This window comes from Notolepis coatsorum, assembly GCF_963971535.1.
Source record: "Notolepis coatsorum genome assembly, chromosome: 15".
Lineage (NCBI taxonomy): Eukaryota > Metazoa > Chordata > Actinopteri > Aulopiformes > Paralepididae > Notolepis > Notolepis coatsorum.
The window spans coordinates 21,715,854-21,737,283 of NC_140179.1; the positions used below are offsets into that span (position 1 = coordinate 21,715,854).

General features: G+C 42.8%; 1 long non-coding RNA gene across 1 annotated transcript; it reads left to right on the forward strand.

Moving 5' to 3' along the window:
• Positions 1 to 856: 856 nt before the first annotated feature.
• On the forward strand, positions 857 to 18,560 carry LOC311241304. The gene is made up of 3 exons (XR_014620523.1): positions 857 to 917; positions 3,340 to 3,450; positions 18,437 to 18,560. It is a non-coding gene; the product is annotated as an uncharacterized lncRNA (long non-coding RNA).
• Positions 18,561 to 21,430: the final 2,870 nt, after the last annotated feature.

The following is a 21,430-nucleotide window of genomic DNA, read 5'->3' on the forward strand; positions in this document are numbered from 1 at the left end:
CAAATGTCCTAACCCAGTTGTACAGTAAATGACCAAGTATGGCTTGGTCAGTATTCCAATGTACAGTGTACAGTGTCCCCCACCCCCCCTACCCAACCCCCCCCCCCCCCCACCTCCAATGTACAGCCCCCACCCACCCAACCCCACCCCACCTACCCAACCTCCTCCAATGTACAGTTTCTACGTCAAATGTTATGTATATACACTCTTTTTCTGGACACTTTTTGTATCACAAACAGTACTGTATTTGCAAATCTGGTATGTCATAAATGTATAGATGTAGCAGTACTGTCTATCTGTATGTCGTGTGTGTCATATATGTTATGATGAATTGAAAATGGGGGACCCTGATGTAAACAAGACGAAAGTCTTTCTCTGGTCTGCATCCCCTTAACAATTGTATGTATTGAGCTGTACTGTACTGTACCCATTCTGCAATCTGTTAATAAACTTTTCAATCAATCAAAACCTATGGGTGTCTGCAATTAGAAACTGGCCCTGATAAATGTCAAAAAACAAAAAAAAACACTCCCCCACCCAACCCCCTCTAATGTACATTTTCTTCCCCTTCTGATTCAAATGTTTATGATGTTCTCTCTTGCCTCTAAATGTCTTGATGAATTGAAAATGGAGGACCATTATGTAAACAAGACGAAAGTATTTTTCTGGTCTTCATCCTTTAGCAGTTGTTTGTATTGAGCTGTACTGTACCCATTCTGCAATCTGTTAATAAAGTTTTCAATCAATCAAGCTAATGTCTCGCTCTCATCCTATCAGCTCAAGTGTTCCACACTCACTACAGTAGCTAGTTGGTTGCGTGAGTGTATTGTAAAGTTCTGTTCTGTTCTGCTTATCAGGTGAAACCAAGCAACTGGACGCCAAACCCAATGATTGTGCATCTGATGTCTGTAACACAGGTATGGAGATGTTTGTGTCTGTTTCTTTTGAAACTTTTTAGTTATCGTTTTATTATTATTACTATTTTATTGCACAATTGTAGCGGGCATGGCCAACCGCATTTCACTGTATGCCCTGGTATGTATGTGATGAATAAACTCTTGAATATGATTTACTGTTTAATGAAAGGCTGTAGGCCTAATAGCCTTATATCTGATCCACATCAGTCCAGCTATATAAATTGAGTCTGGCTAGTGTGATTGTTATTATAAGACAAGAGTTACATGTTGTTCTAATCTTACTGAAGCCTTATTTGAATGTTAACACATTGTGCGCCAAAAACGAGTATACTCGTTATTGCCCGCCATGCGTTGTGCGCCAGAAACGAGTTAACTCGTTTTTGGGATCAATATTTAATTTTTTCGCCGGATGGGTACAATGCATGGCGGACAATGTGTTAAGAATGATACTGTCTGATCATAATGTGTTTTATTTTCACATTTGTTATAGAAGTGAATATGGGTAATATTTAATATTTTTGTTACGATTGTTTATGGAATTTAATTTAGTTTTTGCCAAACAGAATATATATAATAGTGTAATTTGTGCAGTAATACACAATCCTTCATGCACTGTTAAAAACATGAAACAAAAATAAATAAGTGCAACCAACTAGGGCTACAAACCCAATGAAAAAATAAAAAGCTTCTTAGCAGACACTTTTATCCATAGCAACGTACAGTACACAAGTGCATAGATTTTCAGTATATGTAGTCCCATGGGATCGAACCCACAACCTCAGCCTTGTTAGTGCCATGCTTTACCAAGTGAGCTACAGAGAACTACAGAAGGCAGATGTATCTTGAATTACAGGCATATGTTTAAACTGGTGATGCTCATCATGATTCAAGAATCTAAATTGAACTGTATGAAATAAAAAGGCATCCTTATCTTGAATTACAGGCATATATGCCTTTTAAACAAGTTTAAACTGGTGATGCTAATCAAGTTTCAAGAATCTGAATTGAACTGTAGCAGAGATTACCGGATCAGGGGATACTGAACAGCATTGTATTATGAAGAATTATAAGTGGAGTGTTTTGTTTCTAAATGGCGTTTCATTTTTGATGGCTTCATGCTTTCATGTGCTAGCACTTCACTGCACACAGCATACTGAGGTTTTGGTCCCTCTCTTTTGTCTTCGATGTAAGAAAACCCATATTTAATGTAGTCTGTGTCGTATTTGCGTTTCGCCATGTTTAGAAATGCTCGAATCAATGAGCGGTAACTGATGTGACGGCGTTAGTGTTACTGTTATGACAACGCTGGCAGCAAACGGCTACTGCACGCGCACTGCGTCATATATATACGTGATTGGGCGCCATCCTTTGAAGGCCAACCACGTATATATATGTGGTAAACTCGGTTTTGCTTTTATTCCATTTTAATATCCTACTCAATGTCACAGAGCTGTATTTTGGCTGGAAACGGCATATCGGGACTCCAATGGGGACTATGTGAATACTTAGGAGAGAGGTCAGCTCAGGTCGTTATTACTATGTGCTAGGGCTGACCCCTATTAGTCGAATAGTCAACTAATTGGTCGAAAGGAGCCGTAGTCGACTGCCAACCTCTTAGTTGAATAATTTTTTTTTTAAATGTTTATTTATTTATCATTCTTTCCTAAAGAAAAGAGTCCTGGAAGCGTGGCTAACGCTAATGGCACGCATACCAGAGGCTAACTGCCTAAGAAAACAGGCACAGAGGCACAGAAAGAGGATTTCACCCATCTAATGAACACACTAGACTAGACAAATATCAAGATGTATCCATCAGTGGACCAATTGCATGCTTTTGCAGAGGACAAGAAGCCTTAAGTCGACTCCTTCAGACATTAAGCACCCCCACAGCCCAAATGGAATGATCATTTTTTTATATAAAATAAAATAAATAAATATATATATATATATATATATATATATATATATATATATATATATATATATATATATATATATATATATATATATATTATACTTTTTTTATTTTTTTTTTATAGTCGACTATCGGCTAATTTCGTCCAATCATAGTAGACTATCCAAATCCTTAGTCGGGGACAGCCCTACTATGTGCATACTTAGGAGAGAGGTCAGATCAAAAGGTTCCCAGGCAGGGAAAATCTCCTTTCTAGCTGGTTCAATCACAAAAAAAGAAGCTGGAACAGATGGCAAACAAACGCTCAATAAATGCCTAAGTCGACACAATGTGAGGTTATAGGAGACTATTGCGTTTCGTTGCTTTATTATCTCAAATCATGCGCCAAATGTCCTGAATCAGTCACGTGGTACGACCGGCGCATGAGGTTTAACGTCATCAACACAAGCCTCGATACACTCCACATAAATTCCTGGATTATTCAACAAATGCTTTGTGTGTTTACAGTGTGAAGTCTCTGTGGCAGAACTCTACTGGACCAAGGCTTTCTACTAAAAACATCTGGATCAAAACGTTCTTCTTGTGGAAACAGACATCAGACTGTACACCACAACATCTGTAAGTACAATTATGTTTACTTTGTTTTCCTCTTATTGCTCTTCCCTTGCAGCAGCGGTGCTCGAAAGGAGCCTTGAAGTTGTACAATCCCACATTAATTGTAAAAAATGCCAAATGTTTTACATTTATAGTACTTTACCATCTCCATGGTCAACTGCAGCGACGTAATTTTCTTCACAATAAAAGATTACATTTCTCCAGATACCCGAAGCTACCTCTGATAGCTTTATGTAGGTGTAAAGACATTCATTGTCCATAGACCACTGCAACACTTCCGGTATTCTACTCCGTAGCTGAGACTCTCATTCACGCTTTCGTCACCTGTCTTGACTACGCAAACTCTGTCCTCATAGGGCTACCCAGTAATGCCCTGAACAGGCTACAATATGTGCAAAATTCTGCTGCCAGGGTTCTCACCCGCACCAAGTCCTGGCACCACATCACCCCCACCCTCATCCACCTCCACTGGCTTCCAGTCAAGTCCTGCATCAATTTCAAGATCCTCCTCATCACCTACAAAGCCCTTCACTCCCTTGCCCCTCAGTACCTAGCGGACCTCCTCCTTCCCTACATCCCGCCCCGGAGGCTGCGGTCCTCTGACTCCGGTCTCCTCTCCATCCCCACCACCAACATGCGGACTGTTGGTCCCAGAGCCTTCTCTGTGGCCGCACCCACCCTCTGGAACTCACTCCCTCCAAACATCTGTAGTGCTACATCCCTGCACTCCTTCAAATCCCAACTCAAAACCCACCTTTTCACCAAATTTGTAAATTACTGCCTGATTTCCCCTTTTTTCTTTCGTTTTCTTTCTTTCTTTCCTTTTGATTATTATTTTGTTGTTAAGTTGTTCCCTGTCCCCCTCCCTTAGCTGTTAAGCGCCTTGTGTCTCCTGAAAGGCGCTATATAAATTGAAGATATTATTATTATTATTATGGGAGAGAGCGTGGGGGGAGACCATTAATGAATGTGGATGAGAGCCTTGACGTAAGTGGTTGTAGCTATGGCTGTGGGGGTGCTGGAGACATGATCCAATAGACTTTTATACGCCTGAGTCTCCTGGGCCCAGGAGTTCAAAACGTTTAATCACTATCTGATTGGTTCAGATTTGTATTTTGGTTAGTTGAAAACCAAAAAACAGGATGAGGATCACTTTGATATCCGATCAGATCAGAAAATCAAATCCAAGCTTTAATCTGGATCAAATCTTCAAAACGGTAGTTCAAACCGACAACACAGGAGTGGGATCAGTTTGATCCCAAAAAACTGGATCTTGATCCCACCAGAGGGGTGGATTTCCAGTGGATTACCCAAGCAAAATGTACTATACAATCTATAAAAAAATATGTTTCAATATAAATAAGATGGCAAAGTTTGTTAACCTCTTAACTGGCGCTCCCAAAAGTGGCAATTTTTTTTACTTGAACTTGAGGACTGCATACTATTTTTGAAAACCAAAATACTATACTTATAGCACATGCATTAGCCTGGTCTCTTTTTAAAGATGACATTCTAAAGTTTCTGATACAATAAAGACAATTAACTTTTAGTGCTGCTAATGAAATAGAGTAAGATAGATCTGAACTTGAGTTGTAGAAAAACTTGTTACTCATGTTTTTCTGTAGTAGTTAGTAGTCCAGAAGTAGTATTTCCCAAAAAATTTGTATGGCTGAAAAAAATCCCTGGGTCCATAGCCTGAAGTCTTGTGTAGTACATGTCCACATTTCATAAAAATCTGTTCAGAAATGAGTGTTATTTAGCTGACGCTTTTATCCAAAGCGACTTATACGTTTTGTACAACAACTCAGCAGGAAGGGTACAACTCTATCAGCTGAGTAACAATGTTCCTCAAAGTGTTGAGTGCTACAGTGTAAGTTAGTATATTAGGACAAGTGCATGACAGTAAGGTTAGTTGGGGTTAGATTTATAAAAAGAAAAATTAAATCATTTCAGATATTGATTGAAGAAGTATGTATTTAGTCGACCGCGAAAGATTGGACGGGTTTCGGCTGTCCTAACTGTGGTGGGAAGTAGGGCTGGGTGATATGGCCAAAAATGTTATCACGATAAAATCACTCCATCGATAATTATCTCGATATACATGAAATCATTTTCTGTCAAGTTTAAAGCCTATTTTTGCTGCTGAATGAAAGCTGAAGAAACCAGAAGGTTAATTGTGGTTCGGAATATTCTTTATTGTCAGAACATGACAAACTAGGCCTACTTGCCAAACCACAAATCTGAAGTAGAACTTGAACACAAACTGTATAACAATAACACTTTTATAACTGGCATTAACACTTTGGGTGCCAACAACGAGATAACTCTTGTTGGCCGCCATGCGTTGGTTGCCAACGAGATTTCTCGTTATTTAATCGTTATTTCTTTTATTAGCGATATCCATTCATTTTTCATCCGTCCAGCCTGACATTATCATTGGGAATGGCTCTGAGCTCGAAAAGGGCAAATACCGTCCCCTATCGTCTCCCGGATGGTAATGCACATCATTGGATTGGAGTCGATGGGAAAAAACTCCGCCCCAGGGTTTTTCCACCTCTGGAAATCAGTGTTGTGTTACCAGATACACTGGCGGGGCTGGAAGCAGCTTGGATCATGTGTTTCAGACTATAACGTTGGATCAATAAACACGATCAATATTTGGAATGGCGATCAGGAATTGGATTCATCTTTTTGCAGAACATTTGATCTGAGGTAAGGAATCTATTTTACCAGTTTTGGGTTAATCAGATGTTTTTTCACGTGTGTGTGTATGACGTTAGCGCTGACCAGGTCATGGATAATCGATTTTTCGGCCCGCTTCTCTAGCGACGTGCATAAGTACACATATACTATAATTATCTATAATTCCATCAGAGTGTGGTGACAGATTACCATCTACGTAGGGAGAGGAGACCTAAGGTCATTGCTAATACCAATCTCTAGCAACCATGAATTTGGACCTGGGCGCAGTTTGGCCATCTTTAAGACCTGGCACTCACTAGGGCTTCGTGTATTGGGGGATCTGTTTAGAGATGGTGTGTTGATGTCGTTTCAGCAATTGCAAACACAGTTTAACCTATCAAGAGAACATTTTGGGTTTCCTGCAAATACGAAATTTTATTAACTCACTACAGCTGCCAACACCACTGTACAGTAAAACAGAGAATTTCTTATGCAACTGTAGTAAGGTATCACATTTCATCTCAGCGTTTTACTCACTGCTGTACTCACTGGACTCCCAGGAGTTACCATCCCTCCGCAAATGGGAAAGAGATTTTAACAATGAATATATTGAAGACGACTGGCAAGAGGCCATTGACTCAGTTAAAAAGGTGTATACATGTAACAGACTAAGAGAAACACAATATAAAATTCTTCACAGATTACACATCACACCTGTGTTACTAAACAAAAAGGACTGTTCAATATCTCCTTTATGTTCGAAATGTCAAACAGATCTGGGTACCTACTATCACTACTTTTGGGAATGTAAGCGTTTATCCAGGTTCTGGGGCCAAGTGGCACGTGAGTTAAGCAACATTTTCAAGGTGAAAATAAAGAAGGATCCGGGAGCTTTCTTACTGGGACTCCCATCAAAGGAAATTCATTTGACACCCTTACAATTCAAACTATTTGATAAACTTCTACTTTCAGCCCGGAAATGCATTCTGATAAACTGGATTAAGGATAAGCCTCCATCTATACAAATGTGGTATAGAGAGATCTTCGGTGTGCTACCCCATGAAAGACTGTGCAATGCATAGAGGCAACGACGCTTCCTTTCAGGTGGTGTGGGCCCCACTATTAGACTACTTTCCTGCTGAAATTTCTCGGATCCTTCTAAAGGCCCAATGCCCAGTTCGGCCAGTATGGACAGACCTAGGATAGAAAAAATAAATAAATGTATTTCTACATGTGAATGGGCTCGAGGCATGTGCAATACTGTACAGTGCCTGTCTTGGTTTGCTTTCCTTTTTGCTTGTTTTTGTTTTTGTTTTTGCTTGCTTATGGTGTGGATGATGGCATAGATGAACTGGCGGAACCCCCCCCCCCCTGTCCCAATGTGTTTTTTTTTGTAATATAAGTAACTGTACATGAAAATAAAAAAAAACAATAAAAATAATAAAACACAAACATAAAAAAATAAAACAAAAAAAGATAAAAAAAAATAAAAGTACACATATACTATCGATAATCTATCGTTTATTTGAAAACGATTCATAAATAGGCCGGAAAATGACAACGTGTTTTGTGTATTCCAGTAAGAGCTATTTTCGCGGATTTTTCTGGAATCACTAGAAATCTTCAAAACTATACTCGTATTCAAAACGGTATAAAACGGAAATGTACTGATGAAAAAACAATCAGTTTCTTACATGTTGACTGCAAGCAAGTCATTGATAAGCGACGGGTGTATTAGACGCATAGCCATAATTTAAGATATAGTTTATGCGTTCGCAAATGTGCTCGTCCTCCCATTGATTAACATGCTGGCATCCAAGCGATAAATCGTCATATCCGGCTGGCAACCAATGTGTTAACAATGGAAATAAATAAATAAAATGTCAAGTCTGATTACCACACATTACTGTCTTGTGTACAGACAGTTTCAAACTGTATTTTAAATTAGAAAGCAAACAAAATAAATGGACAAGAGAAAAATAAATCTCAATTTGGTCAGTATTGTCATTTGGACAAGCAAAGCCATTACTTTAAGTTGCGGGCAAGAAAGACAAGTCTGTCCACTGTCTCTGGTTCTAATGCTGCCCTGTTGCAGGCCACAATACAAAAAAAAAGAATTTAAATATTTTTATTATTTGACCACGTTTCATATTTATATCGAGGGAAAATATATCACGATAATTATCGTTATTGTTTTATCGCCCAGACCTAGACTGGGAAGTTTGTTCCACCATTGTGGGGCAAGGTCCGAGAATAGGCGGCTTCTCTTTGATGACCCTCCCCGGAGCTCGGATAGGAGTAGGTCTGAGGCGGCCAAAAGATGCAGAGCGTAGGGGTCTTGAGGGTGTGTAGTTAAGAGACCATTGACCGGAGGTAGGCGGGAGCGGTTCCCTTTGCTGCATGATATGCCAGGTCGAGGGCCTTGAAGCGGATTCGTGCGGCAATGGGGAGCCAGTGCAGGTCCCTGAGAAGTGGGGTGACATGGGCTTCGGTAGGTTTGAGATCAGGCAGGCCGCTGCGTTCTGAATGAGTTGAAGAGGCTTGGTGGCAGTGGTCGGAAGGCCAGCAAGCAGTGCGTTGCAGTAGTCGAGGTGGGAGATGACTGTTGATTGAACAAGGAGTTGGTGGCTTCTTTTGTCAGGAAGGGGCGGCTCCTTCTGACGTTGCTCAGGAGGAATCTGCAGGTTCTGGTTGTCGCTGCAATGTGAGTGGAGAAGTTCAACTGGTTGTCAAGGACAACACCAAGGTTCTTGGCGGTCGCGGACGCCGCCACACCTACATTCTTGACTGATGGAATGGTCTGTCAGGGGGGAGGATTTGGCCGGCAGGTGAAGCAATTCTGTTTTGCTTAGGTTCAATTTGAGGTGGTTGGTCGTCATCCAGGCGGAGATGTCGGACAGACAGGCCGAGATCCACTCAGAGATGTGGATATCTGAGGGAGGGAAGCAGAGGAAGAGTTGAGTATCATTGGCATAGCAATGATACAAGAAGGCATAAGATGTGATAATGGTACCCAGAGATTTGGTGTAGAGTGAGAAAAGAAGGGGTCCAAGGACAGAGCCCTGGGGGACACTAGTCCTCAGGGGGCGGGTGGCCGACAGGGTCCCTCTCCATGACACTTGGTAGGAGCAGTCATTAAGGTATGATGTCAGCCATGTCAGCACAGAGCCAGTCACTCCCATTCCTGCGAGGGACGCGAGGAGGATCTGATGGTTGACTGTGTCGAAGGCTGCAGACAGGTCTAGGAGAATCAGGACAGAGGAGAGGCCTTTTGCTAAGTGAAGTGCCTCAGGACTTGGGATTGGTCTCTCCGTGTTCAGGGCCCAGTAGTTTAAAACCTTTAATCTCAATCAGATCCTCCCATTTTTTGTCGGCCAGATTTTGTTGCGGTATTTCAAAGCAATTCAGGATAGGATAACCCTGATCCAGATTCAGACTTTTAAAGATGACTAGATCCTGAATATCAGTGCTTTAATCCTATCGATCTCCATCTATTCGATATGAAAAATAATACACGGAAGACAAGAGTCCACATTGCAGAGCCATCTATAATGTCTAATTATATTTTTTAAATACATAAAGGACATAAATCATAATGGAATTGTAATAAAATAAAATAGTCTCATTAGGGCAACAAAAAAACATTTATTTAAACGCCGCTGGATCATCCAGATGTGCTCTGAGCTGAATTCTAAGTTAGGTTTCAGTTTGCTGAAGGTGATTGATTGATTGATTGAAAACTTTATTAACAGATTGCAGAATGGGTACAATACAGTACGGCTCAATATTACAAACAACTGCTAAGAGGATGAAGACCAGATAAAGACTTTCGTCTTGTTTACACAAGGGTCCTCCATTTTCATCTCATCAAGACATTTATGACATACAAGCAGGGAACAAAATAAGCAAGTGCCAATGGCGGGCAGATTTTAGGTTTGGCGAGTGACGATGAGAGGTCTGTCCGCCACGTAGCTGGTAACAAAATAGTCATGTAAAGTAATTAAAACTGCTGTGATGTTTTGGTCTTACGACCGTCGTCTTTTTAGCAGCCCCCAATCTATCCTTGTTTACCGAAGTCACTCTTCTTCTGCAGCGCCTGCTTGCACTGTAGGGAGCTAACGTTACGTCCGTCTGCCGATTAGCTAACATTTAGCTTAATATTTTAGCTTAATGACGTTAACCTCTTAAGCCCGACAGTGTCGGTACATGTCCCAAAATGACATCACGTCATAAATGAATCTGGTATGACATAATGTTGCGTTTAAAAAAAAAAGAAAAAAATCCAAGAGTAAACATCCTAACCATGTCACAACAGCAGTCATAGTGTATATTTTCAGCAATATGTTTGTTTACCAATAAGTTAAAGTGTTATTAGTGAGATTTTAGTTTTTGAAATGTGATAATATTTTCGCAGAGATCCGCCATTTTGAATTAGCGACGTCACCGCCCCTCCGCGTAGCAATCAACAGTATACAACTGCAGAGCCGCAGAGTTGGCACCATTCTCTGATTGGATTTCAAGGCTGTCAATCATTCAATCCCCCATTCAATGGCAAGAGCTTAAATGCACGGACCGGGCTTAGATGACGTTAATAGCCTATTTTGAGTGGCTATTATTTAATCCCGGTCAGCCCGTGCAGGGAACGCTGCACCAGTTTGATTGACAGCTAGCCATTACTGCAGTGCAGGCCTGAGCTCAGAGCTGTCAATTTGGGCCATTTTTGAAGAAAATAAAAAATTCACTGGCATTTTTTTACAGATGAAAACATTTATAATAAAAAAATAATAATAATAATAAAAAAATATATATATATATATATGTAAATTAATAATTATTATGAATTTGGAGTGAATTTGTGTTTCACGTGTTGTCATGGAGAAACCTCCACTGATGAATATGTAACGGAACGTAGGCCAATCTCACTAACGTTATTCGACCGAAATCAATTGGCAACATATCACTGTACTACTAGCTAGCTAGCTGGCTAACGTCAAAACGTTACGTTATTTATATTTGACATTAGCTATTTATAGGTGGAATATTGCCATTAGTCACATTAAACCTTCTTTTTGTATAGCTTACTAGATATGTAGCTAACGTATGTAGCTATTTTCACGACATTTCACGATCTTTGCGGATCTATTGTATATTCTATATTATTGCTATGGAGAAAATAGTCTGGCTCATTTGACAGACACTATTTGTAGTCCAATATGTAAAAAATTGTTAATTTTATCATGTATACAGGGCTCTACGCTAACCCTTTTCCCAAGGAGCACATGTGCTCCTAAATGACAAAATTTAGGAGCACACAAAGAAATTTAGGAGCACACAAAGAAATTTAGGAGCACAGTGAAAATGTTTCAAGTAACAGAGTTTATTAACAAACTCAATTCTTTTTTTTCCAAAAATAAATATACATGTGTATGTGCATGTTCAAACGGGAACGGAACACACATCTGTGCAATAGCACCAAAGTGACTGGCCCACTGTGTGTGTGTGTGTGCGTGTTCAAACGGGAACGGAACACACATCTGTGCAATAGCACCAAAGTCACTGGCCCACTGTGCAATATAGGCTGTATGGTGAAGGCTGAGAAGTGGCTAGAAAACGAATCTCGTTCCCACCTCGGCGGACTACACAATTCTCACTCTGGGTGAAGGATATATTGGTTTAGATTTAAGAACAAAAAGTTCTCCATTGACAAACTAGCCCGTTTTTATTTGACGTAATTGGTGATAGCGGGGGCGGAAGATGACTCATCGGCGGACCACACGGTAACAGACCCTGGAACGGAAACGACAACGAATCAAATGATCAGCACAGTAGTTGACGGAGTAACCGCACTGGCAGGACACAAGCTACAAAGCTGCATCTGTGGCTGGAAAAAGTTAACATCAGAGAGGGGTCTCAAGATCCACCAGGGCAGGAAAAAGTGCCTGAGAGAGCTTAGCGAGGGGCCTCGCATTGACCACTACTTCCTCAGAGGTAGGGATGGGTACCTTTCACATTTGAACCGATACCGGTACCTGTGAATCGATACCGGTACCCAACGGTACCTTTTTTCGGTACTTTTGTCTCAAGAAATTTAATTTACCTACCTCAGTCGTAAAAAAAAAATCCAAACTTCAAATAACTACAATTTCGACAGTTTTCGGCTTGCCATTGCTCCGACTGCTTTGTTGTTGAATCAAGTAAAATCGTAGGTAAGCATATATTATGCGTGTGAACGTTGACATGAAAATAAAAAAGTTAAAAAAATAAAAATAAATAATAAAAAAAAAAATTATAAAAAAGATATTTTTTTTTTCCGGTTTCTCACTTGATTCGATACTCGGTAGTACCTACGTGTTTCGGTTCGGTACCTCAAAAGTACCGAATTCGGTACCCATCCCTACTCAGAGGTAGGCCAAATCAGTAGAGTGAAGCCCAGCGGCAGGATATTCACCACAGTCCACAGAGTATCAGAACCCCAGACGAAGCTCAATCAAGCACAGATCCACCAACGGACATGAGTCCGGAGCCCATCCAGCCACAGACGGCAGTAGAGAGGAAGATGAATGGACGAAAGCCTCAAATCTTGTGGCCTAAATCCTGCCAGAAAAAGGAGTGGGAAACCACCGACACAGACCTGAAAGGGTGCGTGGGAAGAAAGCTGGACAAGATTGGAGAGATCATTTACAGCTATGGAGCAGAGAGATTTGGGGTGAAAAGTCAGAACCTTAGGACACAGAAGGAACCATCAGCCCATCTCAAGTCCAGGAGACAACAAGCGATCGAAAGACTTGTGAAAGAAAGAAGGTGCCTGAGAAAGCAGTGGAAGAAGGCCACAGAAGTGGAAAGGAAAGGACTCGAGGCACTACAGGGCGACATCAAGCAGCGTCTTGCAACACTGCGAAGAGCAGAATGCTTGAGAAAGCAACACGAGAAGAAAGAGCGAACAAGGACCGCCTTCTACAGAGATCCCTACAAGTTTGTCAAAGACCTCTTTGTCAAGGAGAACTGGGACCCTCAAAGTACCCATAAGGGAACTAGAGGAGCACCTGAGGAAGACTTACTCTGACAACCAGAGTCATGTGCCAGCCAGCATTCTGGATGACATGCCACCAATCCAACCACCTGAGCACCAGCTGGAAACAAGGCCCCCCGAATGGAGCGAAGTTGAGAGCACAGTAAAGCGGGCAAGAACAGCCTCAGCCCCTGGGCCCAATGGTGTTCCATATAGGCTCTATAAGAACACTCCGGGCATCTTGAAGTACCTCTGGAAGCTAATGAAAGTGGCATGGGAAAAAGAAATTATACCAAAGGCATGGCGAAGGGCAGGAGGGATCCTGATTCCCAAAGAGAAGAATTCCTCAACCATCGACCAGTTCCGCCAGATTAGTCTTCTGAATGTGGAAGGAAAGATATTCTTCAGTGTTGTGGCCCAGAGGCTCTCAGTATTCTTGCAGAAGAACAACTTTGTCGACACCTCAGTGCAGAAGGCAGGGATAAGTGGTTTCTCAGGATGGCTGGAACACACAAATGTCATCTGGCACCAGGTGCAGACGGCCAAGAAGGAGAAGAAAGTGGTTGAATGTGGTTTTCTTAGATCTTGCCAATGCCTTCGGATCAGTGCCTCATGAGATTTTGTAGACAGCGTTCAACTTCTTCCAAGTCCCAGAGGGCATCACAAGGCTGGTCAAAGCCTACTTCCAAGACCTCCAGTTCTGTGTTACAGCACAGGCCAGTACAACTGCCTCGCAGCACCTCGAGATAGGCATAATGGCTGGCTGCACCATCTGTCCACTGGCGTTTACCATGGCAATGGAGCTCATTATTTGAGCATCCCGATGGGTGGTTGGAGGGGAACGGTTGAAGAGCGGGCTGCGTCTTCCTCCAATCAGGGCGTACATGGACGACATGATGACAATAACAACAACAAAGGCATGCACCAAACGCCTGCTGGATAAACTCCAGGAAAACATCAAATGGTCACGAATGGAGATTAAACCCAGCAAATCCCACAGTATCTCCATTGTCAAAGGCAAGCTCGCCAATGAGAGGTTCCACGTTAACAATGAGCCAATACCAACAGTTCTGGAAAAGCCTTGACCGCTGGTATAGCGCAGAACTCAAAGACTCGAAGCAGGTGGAACAACTCAGGCAGGATACAATCAGTGGCCTCAAGCAGATCAACAACACTGCTCTCCCTGGGAAGCTGAAGCTGTGGTGCTTTCAGTTTGGACTGCTGCCCCGTCTCATGTGGCCAATTACCATCTATGAGGTCACTCTATCCCATGCCAATCGGCTGGAGAGACTGGTGAATGCACATGTGAGGAAGTGGCTTGGACTGCCGAGAGGCCTTAGCAGCATAGGCCTGTATGGCAACGGAGCCCTCTCCCTACCAATCTCAAGCCTGGTGGAGGAGTACAAATGTGCCAAATCAAGGCTGGAAATGACTCACAGAATCCCGGGATCCATTCGTCAGAGGTGCTCCTCCAACCCTAGCAACGGGGAGGAAATGGAAGCCATCTGCAGCAGTTGCAGTGGCAAAGACCGCCCTCAGACACCGGGATATAGTGGGGCATGTCCAACATGGCAGAGGGGGCCTTGGTTTGGAAGCAACTACACCCACATGGCAAAAGGCTACTCCAACCGAACGGCGGCACATGGTGGTGGAGGAAGTGCGCCACCAGGAGGAAGCAGCCAGGTGTGCCAAGGCAGTCTCCCAAGCCCAGCAAGGCCGCTGGATGAAGTGGGAGGGCGTGGAGACGAGGAAAATCACGTGGAACAAACTGTGGAGCATGGAGTCTAATAGGCTAAGCTTCATCATCAGAGCCACATATGATGTCCTGCCCTCGCCAACCAACCTACATCTCTGGTATGGAGAGGACCCAGCCTGTCTCCAGTGTGCAGCCCCAGCAACCCTCAAACACATCTTAGTGGGTTGCAAGACCAGTCTAACTCAAGGAAGATACACCTGGCGCCATAACCAGGTACTGAAGTGCTTGGCTGCCGTACTTGAGAACAAGAGAGTAACCACCAACACCATGCCTCTAAATGCCCAAACTACCTTCCCATGGAAAACAACCTTCATCCGGGAAGGGGAGAAACGGCGGACCAAGCCATCACCTCCGAACTCAGACCCACTGAACACAGCCCGGGATTGGGAAATGCGGGTAGACCTCAGCCAGAGTAGAGGCTTACCTTCCCACCTGAAATTGCAGCGACCAACCTGCGCCCAGACCTGGTCCTCTGGTCCAAATCTTGCCGGTGTGTCTTCATTGTTGAGCTGACGGTCCCATGGGAGGAAGCCATCGATGAGGCATTCGAACGGAAGAGGCTGCGATATGCCAACTTAGCAGCTGAAGCAGAGGGGCGGGGCTGGAATGTGAAGGTGGGCTGCAGAGGCTTTGTAGCCAGTTCCACCACAAGGCTCCTGGAGGAAGTAGGGATCAGAGGACAGGCCCAACGGAAGGCAATCAAAGAACTTGCCAATGCAGCAGAACGGAGCAGTCACTGGCTGTGGCTGAAACGTAGAGACGCATCATGGCTGCTAAATGAACACGTGGTGCCACCGTGCAACACACACCCAGGCCTGATCAGCCTGTGGTGGGCCAACCTCGGCAGAGGGTGTATTGTGATAAATGGCCGAAACACCCAATGAGGTCGGGGAACACAACTGAGTTATGGAGCGCTATGTGCATTTAGCTAGAGTCGTTTGCGTTGCTTGCCTGGACAAGATACTATTTCCAAATCAAAGGTATATAATAGGTATTATGTTTCATCATGAAGGCATCAAATGGGGGGGGGTGTCATTTTGTGATGCTCATCGTCAGCAACGGCATACGTTTTGGAGTACGTTACATATGATCGTTGTGATCGATGTGAAATCATTGTAGGATCAAAGTAGGATTGACGTCATATAGTCCTTACCTTTGCTAGGAGGTATTACAAAATGAATATTCCAATTGTCTGATTGCAATTTCCAGTATTGATGTCCATCGGGTCCCTGAGATAAAATGGGACAAACTATGCATCAAGTGTGCTGGACGCGTTCCAAGTTGCTCCAATGAAGCGTTTCACTCTCCCGGGTCCAAATTCTCTGCCCGGACCATATAAAATGTAACAGTGTGAAATTAGGTTTCAAAGGGTAGGCGATACTGCCACCTAGCAGGATTCGGCCGGCATTGCACTCTCGAGATCTCAGAATGACTCTCAATGATAACACAGAGGTCCGTGAGACTGTATAGAATATTAAAATCGAAAAAACTATGAAAACCAGAGGAAATCTCTGCTAAGGCGCCCAAACGCTGGCGAGATAACCCGCCATGAATATAGTGCTTGGAAAAGTACTTGAAAGTCCTTGAATTTCATTTAGCAATGTCTGTGGGAACCCTGTGAGATAGTGCAATACAATGTTAGCTATGGATTAAGGCACTGGGTCCTATGTACACTACTATACAATATACAGTTTTTACTCTATATCCTTATGCTATACTTACTTACTATTTCTAAACTATACTATACAAGAACCACATCAGTTCTTTCCTTAAAGTGACCTTTACTTTCCTCGTTCCTTTAAAGTGTCCTTTCCATTTTGTTTAAAGTGACCGTTTGTGTGTGAGCGAATGCAGCATGTGTGTTGTGTGTGTGGAGAGTTTAGTGTTCAATGTTCTGATGGCCTGGGGGAAGAAGCTGAGCCTTAGTCTCTTTTCAAGTAAGTTTATTAGCAAACCATTTATTACATGCATATTATACTGTGCGTGCATGTAGGGCTGGGCGATAAAACGATAACGATAACTATCGCGATAAATTATTTCCTCGAAATAAACATGAAACGTGGTCGCAAAGTTTCGATATATCGATTTTCCAAGCTTGGCTCCGTTCAGCCTCGGCTCAGCACAACAACAACCAGCGTTACGTGATGACGTACTTACGCACAACAGCTAACAACCAATCAGTGAAGGAGATGGCCGAGACCCGGAAGGAGGTAGGACTCACTCAACAACAAGGCTTGCTAGGCTAATTAGCTTGCACGGAATTGTTTTATATATTTACGTGCCGAGTATGTGTGTGTTTTGAATTCTGAGGCCACGTTTATGGTAGTGTGGGATATACAGTGGACGTCGTTTCAATATATTGTGGCGGAAGAGAGTATTTTAGTGTCATATTTAGCACATTGTCATGGAATACATCGCTTAGAACCAACAGGCTGGCTAGGATAACTAGCTTGCACGGCACTGTTTTTTTTTTTTTTTTTTTTGGTCTTTTTCCCCCTCCATTTTCCTCCGATTTTCTCCCATCCCAATGTTAGTCGTATGCCAATTCCCAGTCCCTTCCTGGTCGCTGCGCACTTACCCCCCACAGTCAGATCATCTGGGAGAGTGGAGGCTACCACGTGCTTCCTCCGACACACGTCCAGCCAATCACCGCTTCTTTTCACCTGGCAGTGCGGATTCTCATTGAGAGGGCGTAGCGTGTGGGAGGACCACACTATCCCCCTCACGTCCAATCCGCGCTTAGCAGGCGCCCCGACCGAACTGTAGGAGTCGCTGTTTACAACGACCCGGACCCACCCCGCCAGCTTCTCCCACCCTCTGATACAGCCAATTGTATTAGTGCAGACGGCCAGCCAAGCTGGTGACAACCCCGGATGCACGACACTGTTTTATATATTTACGTGCCGAGTATGTGTGTGTTTTGAATTCTGAGGCCACGTTTATGGTAGTGTGGGATATACAGTGGACGTCGTTTCAATATATTGTGGCGGAAGAGAGTATTTTAGTGTCATATTTATTGTCATGAGATACTCCGCTTGTCGGCTAACGTGCGCAGACTGATGACGACATCAACTCGACTTGAGACATTCGCAGCAGCATAAGAAGTTAATTAAACTTGACGGACATTATATCGACGATAATTATCGATATCGAATTATATGAAAATAATTTTATAATTTTATCGCGATAACGTTTTTGGTCATATCGCCCAGCCCTACGTGCATGTGTATACTAAGGGACAAACATCTGCAATAGCACATACCACCAAAATCACACATTGGCCCATGCCTACTAGACGCAAAGGATATCGTTTGTCAAGCTGCTTTTGTATGTTGTAGTGTTGTCACGATACCACCATTTTGACTTCGATACAGATAAGAAAAGTAATGGAATATATTATTAGATGACGGAACATGGGAAATTCTTTATACAATTCTTTAATTCATTGTTGGCCAGTTTTCAATTACCGCCCTTGGACCAGATTCCGAATGCAAAACGCACTAAATCTGAACTGTTCATTGGTGTCCTTCTCTCTTCTCCAGGTACAATTGCTGCATTGCTCCCCAACAACAAGCAGCGATATGAATGAGTCAAGGCCTCACTGCTGTGACCAGTGTGGAAAGAGCTTCATCTATAAGTCTGCTTTTCTAAAACACCAGCGCATTCATACAGGAGACAAGCCCTACCACTGTGACCAATGTGAGAAGCACTTCAGTAGCTCTGGAGACTTAAAGACACACCAGCGCATTCATACAGGAGATAAGCCCTACTACTGTGACCAATGTGAGAAGAGCTTCATCAAAAAGTCTGCTTTTCTAATACACCAGCGCATGCATACAGGAGAGAAGCCCTACCACTGTGACCAGTGTGAGAAGAGCTTCAGTCAGTCTGGCAGCTTAAAGATACACCAGCGCATTCATACAGGAGCGAAGCCCTACCACTGTGACCAGTGTGAGAAGAGCTTCAGTCAATATGGACAATTAAACACACACCAGCTCATTCATACAGGAGACAAGCCTTACTACTGTGACCAATGTGGAATGCGCTTCCGTCAATCTGGAAACTTACAGAAACACCAGCGCATTCATACAGGAGAGAAGCCTTACTGCTGTGACCAATGTGGAACGAGCTTCTATGAGTCTGTACACTTAAAGTCACACCAGCGCATTCATACAGGAGAGAAGCCTTACTGCTGTGATTATTGTGGAATGAGCTTCAGTGAGACTGGCAGTTTAAAGGTACACCTGCGCATTCATACAGGAGAGAAGCCTTACTGCTGTGACTATTGTGGAATGAGCTTCAGGCAGTCTGCACCATTAAAGACACACCTGCGCATTCATACAGGAGAGAAGCCCTACCACTGTGACCAATGTGAGAAAAGCTTCAGTAGATATGACAGCTTAAAGACACACCAGCGCATTCATACAGGAGAGAAGGCCTACCACTGTGACCAATGTGAGAAAAGCTTCAGTAGATATGACACCTTAAAGTCACACCAGCACATTCATACAGGAGACAAGCCTTACTACTGTGACCAGTGTGAGAAGAGCTTCAGTCGGTCTAGCCGCTTAAAGAGTCACCAGCGCATTCATACAGGAGAGAAGCCTTACCACTGTAACCAGTGTGAGAAGAGCTTCAGTCAGTCTCGCAACTTAAAGAGTCACCAACACATTCATACAGGAGAGAAGCCTTAACACTTTGAATACCCAGCAGGGGGCGCACATTTAGTGCTTGAATGCCCACCATCCGCTTCAATGTTAACGTTAATATCGCCTAATCTTATGGCTGTGTCTAATCTGCCCGTCGCATTATCAATGACCCATTTCCAGTCAACATTGTCGAAGCGGATTGTTTTTTTATCGGTTCATTTCCGTTTTATAGCATTTTGAAAAGCCCTTGTTTTCAAGAAGAAGAAAAAATAATCCCTGCTAAACGCTGATGTACTGTAATATTCTAGAACAGGGGTCAGGAACCTTTTTGACTGGGAGAGCCATAAAAGCCAAATATTTCTAAATATATTTCATTGAGAGCCATATAGTATTTTTAACATATAATAAATTAAATATGTCTTACTTTTAATGCGACTTCTGGTGCTGCATGGTTTTGCTGATGGCCTTGTAATCTGGTTCATACGTGGTGAGATTGAGCTTCATGCAGGCGTTGAGGCTTCCATCAGTTAAACGTGAGCGTAGGTTGGTCTTAATGTTCCTCATATGCGAGAATGACTGCCCACATGCATATGTAGAGCCAAACATGGTCAATACGGCAATACTCACGCTGCATTGTGTGGTATGTCACAGGAAGCTCGTTCCAAGTTTTAAGAATCAGCTGGTCTTCAGGTTGAAGATTTTTCATTTCTGTCCACTTGTGTTCCCTCGCCAGCTCTGCTCGCTATATCTTCAGCTACAGATACTATTAGCTGTATCTTCAAAACTAATTTCTGTTTACTTTAAAATGACACAGTATTATTAAGAAATATCACAAGTAAAAAAAATAAAAAATAATAACAAATTCTTTTTTTTTTTACTAAAAAATTCTGGGAGCCATATGTTGTCACCAGAAGAGCCATATATGGCTCGCGAGCCATAGGTTCCCGACCCCTGTTCTAGAACGTTGTCATTGTTCGGCCTATTTATGAATAGTTTTCAAATAAACGCTAGATTATCAATAGTATATGTGTACGTATGCATGCTGGTGCAGCAAGCTGTAAATCGATTCTCTTATTTCCTGATCACTCGCACAGTCAAAACAGCCATATCACATATAGGGGGAAAGCTTATATCTCTGTGAAAAAAGGTCTGATTATCCTAATTATCCTGGTCAAATAGATTCCTTACCTGAGATCAGATGGTATCCAAATGGATTATTCCAATTCCTGATCGACCATTCCAAAAATCGATCCTTTTATTGATCTCACGCGTATACTGTAAAACAGCGTATACACGCTGTGCTGAGGTTCCAACATGAAGCTGATCGGCCCCGGTTACATGCGTGAGAAGTAAAATGTGGAGTCCGGGTTTTTTCCCCCCATGCATTTTTATTGAGTCCAATCCAAAAGGGTGAATTACCATCTGGGAGACGATAGGGGGCGCTTTTTTCACATCTGAGTGCCTGGGGTGGCTGATTTACCAACGGTAGACTCGGTTGATGAAATATAAATTCAGATCGCTAATCAAAAATTAAAAACAAATATTCTCGTTGTGGGCATTCAACCCGCGGGGGGTAATCCCGAGAAAACTCGGGTTGGGCATCCAAAGTGTTAAAGACAGTGGCAGAAACATTTAATTAGATCATTAAATTTAAAGACACACCAGCACATTCATACAGGAGAGAAGCCTTACCACTGTGACCAGCATAGGAAGAGCTTCAGACAATCTTAAGGAGAAGTACCAATATATTCCAGTATATTCATTCAGTTCTCAAACCCTAAAATGGTGTAGAAATCTGCTTAAAAACTCAACATACAATCCAACTAATGTGATCTGCATCAGAAGTACTTCTGACTCATCTTCAAACACCAGTTACATGGTTTGAAC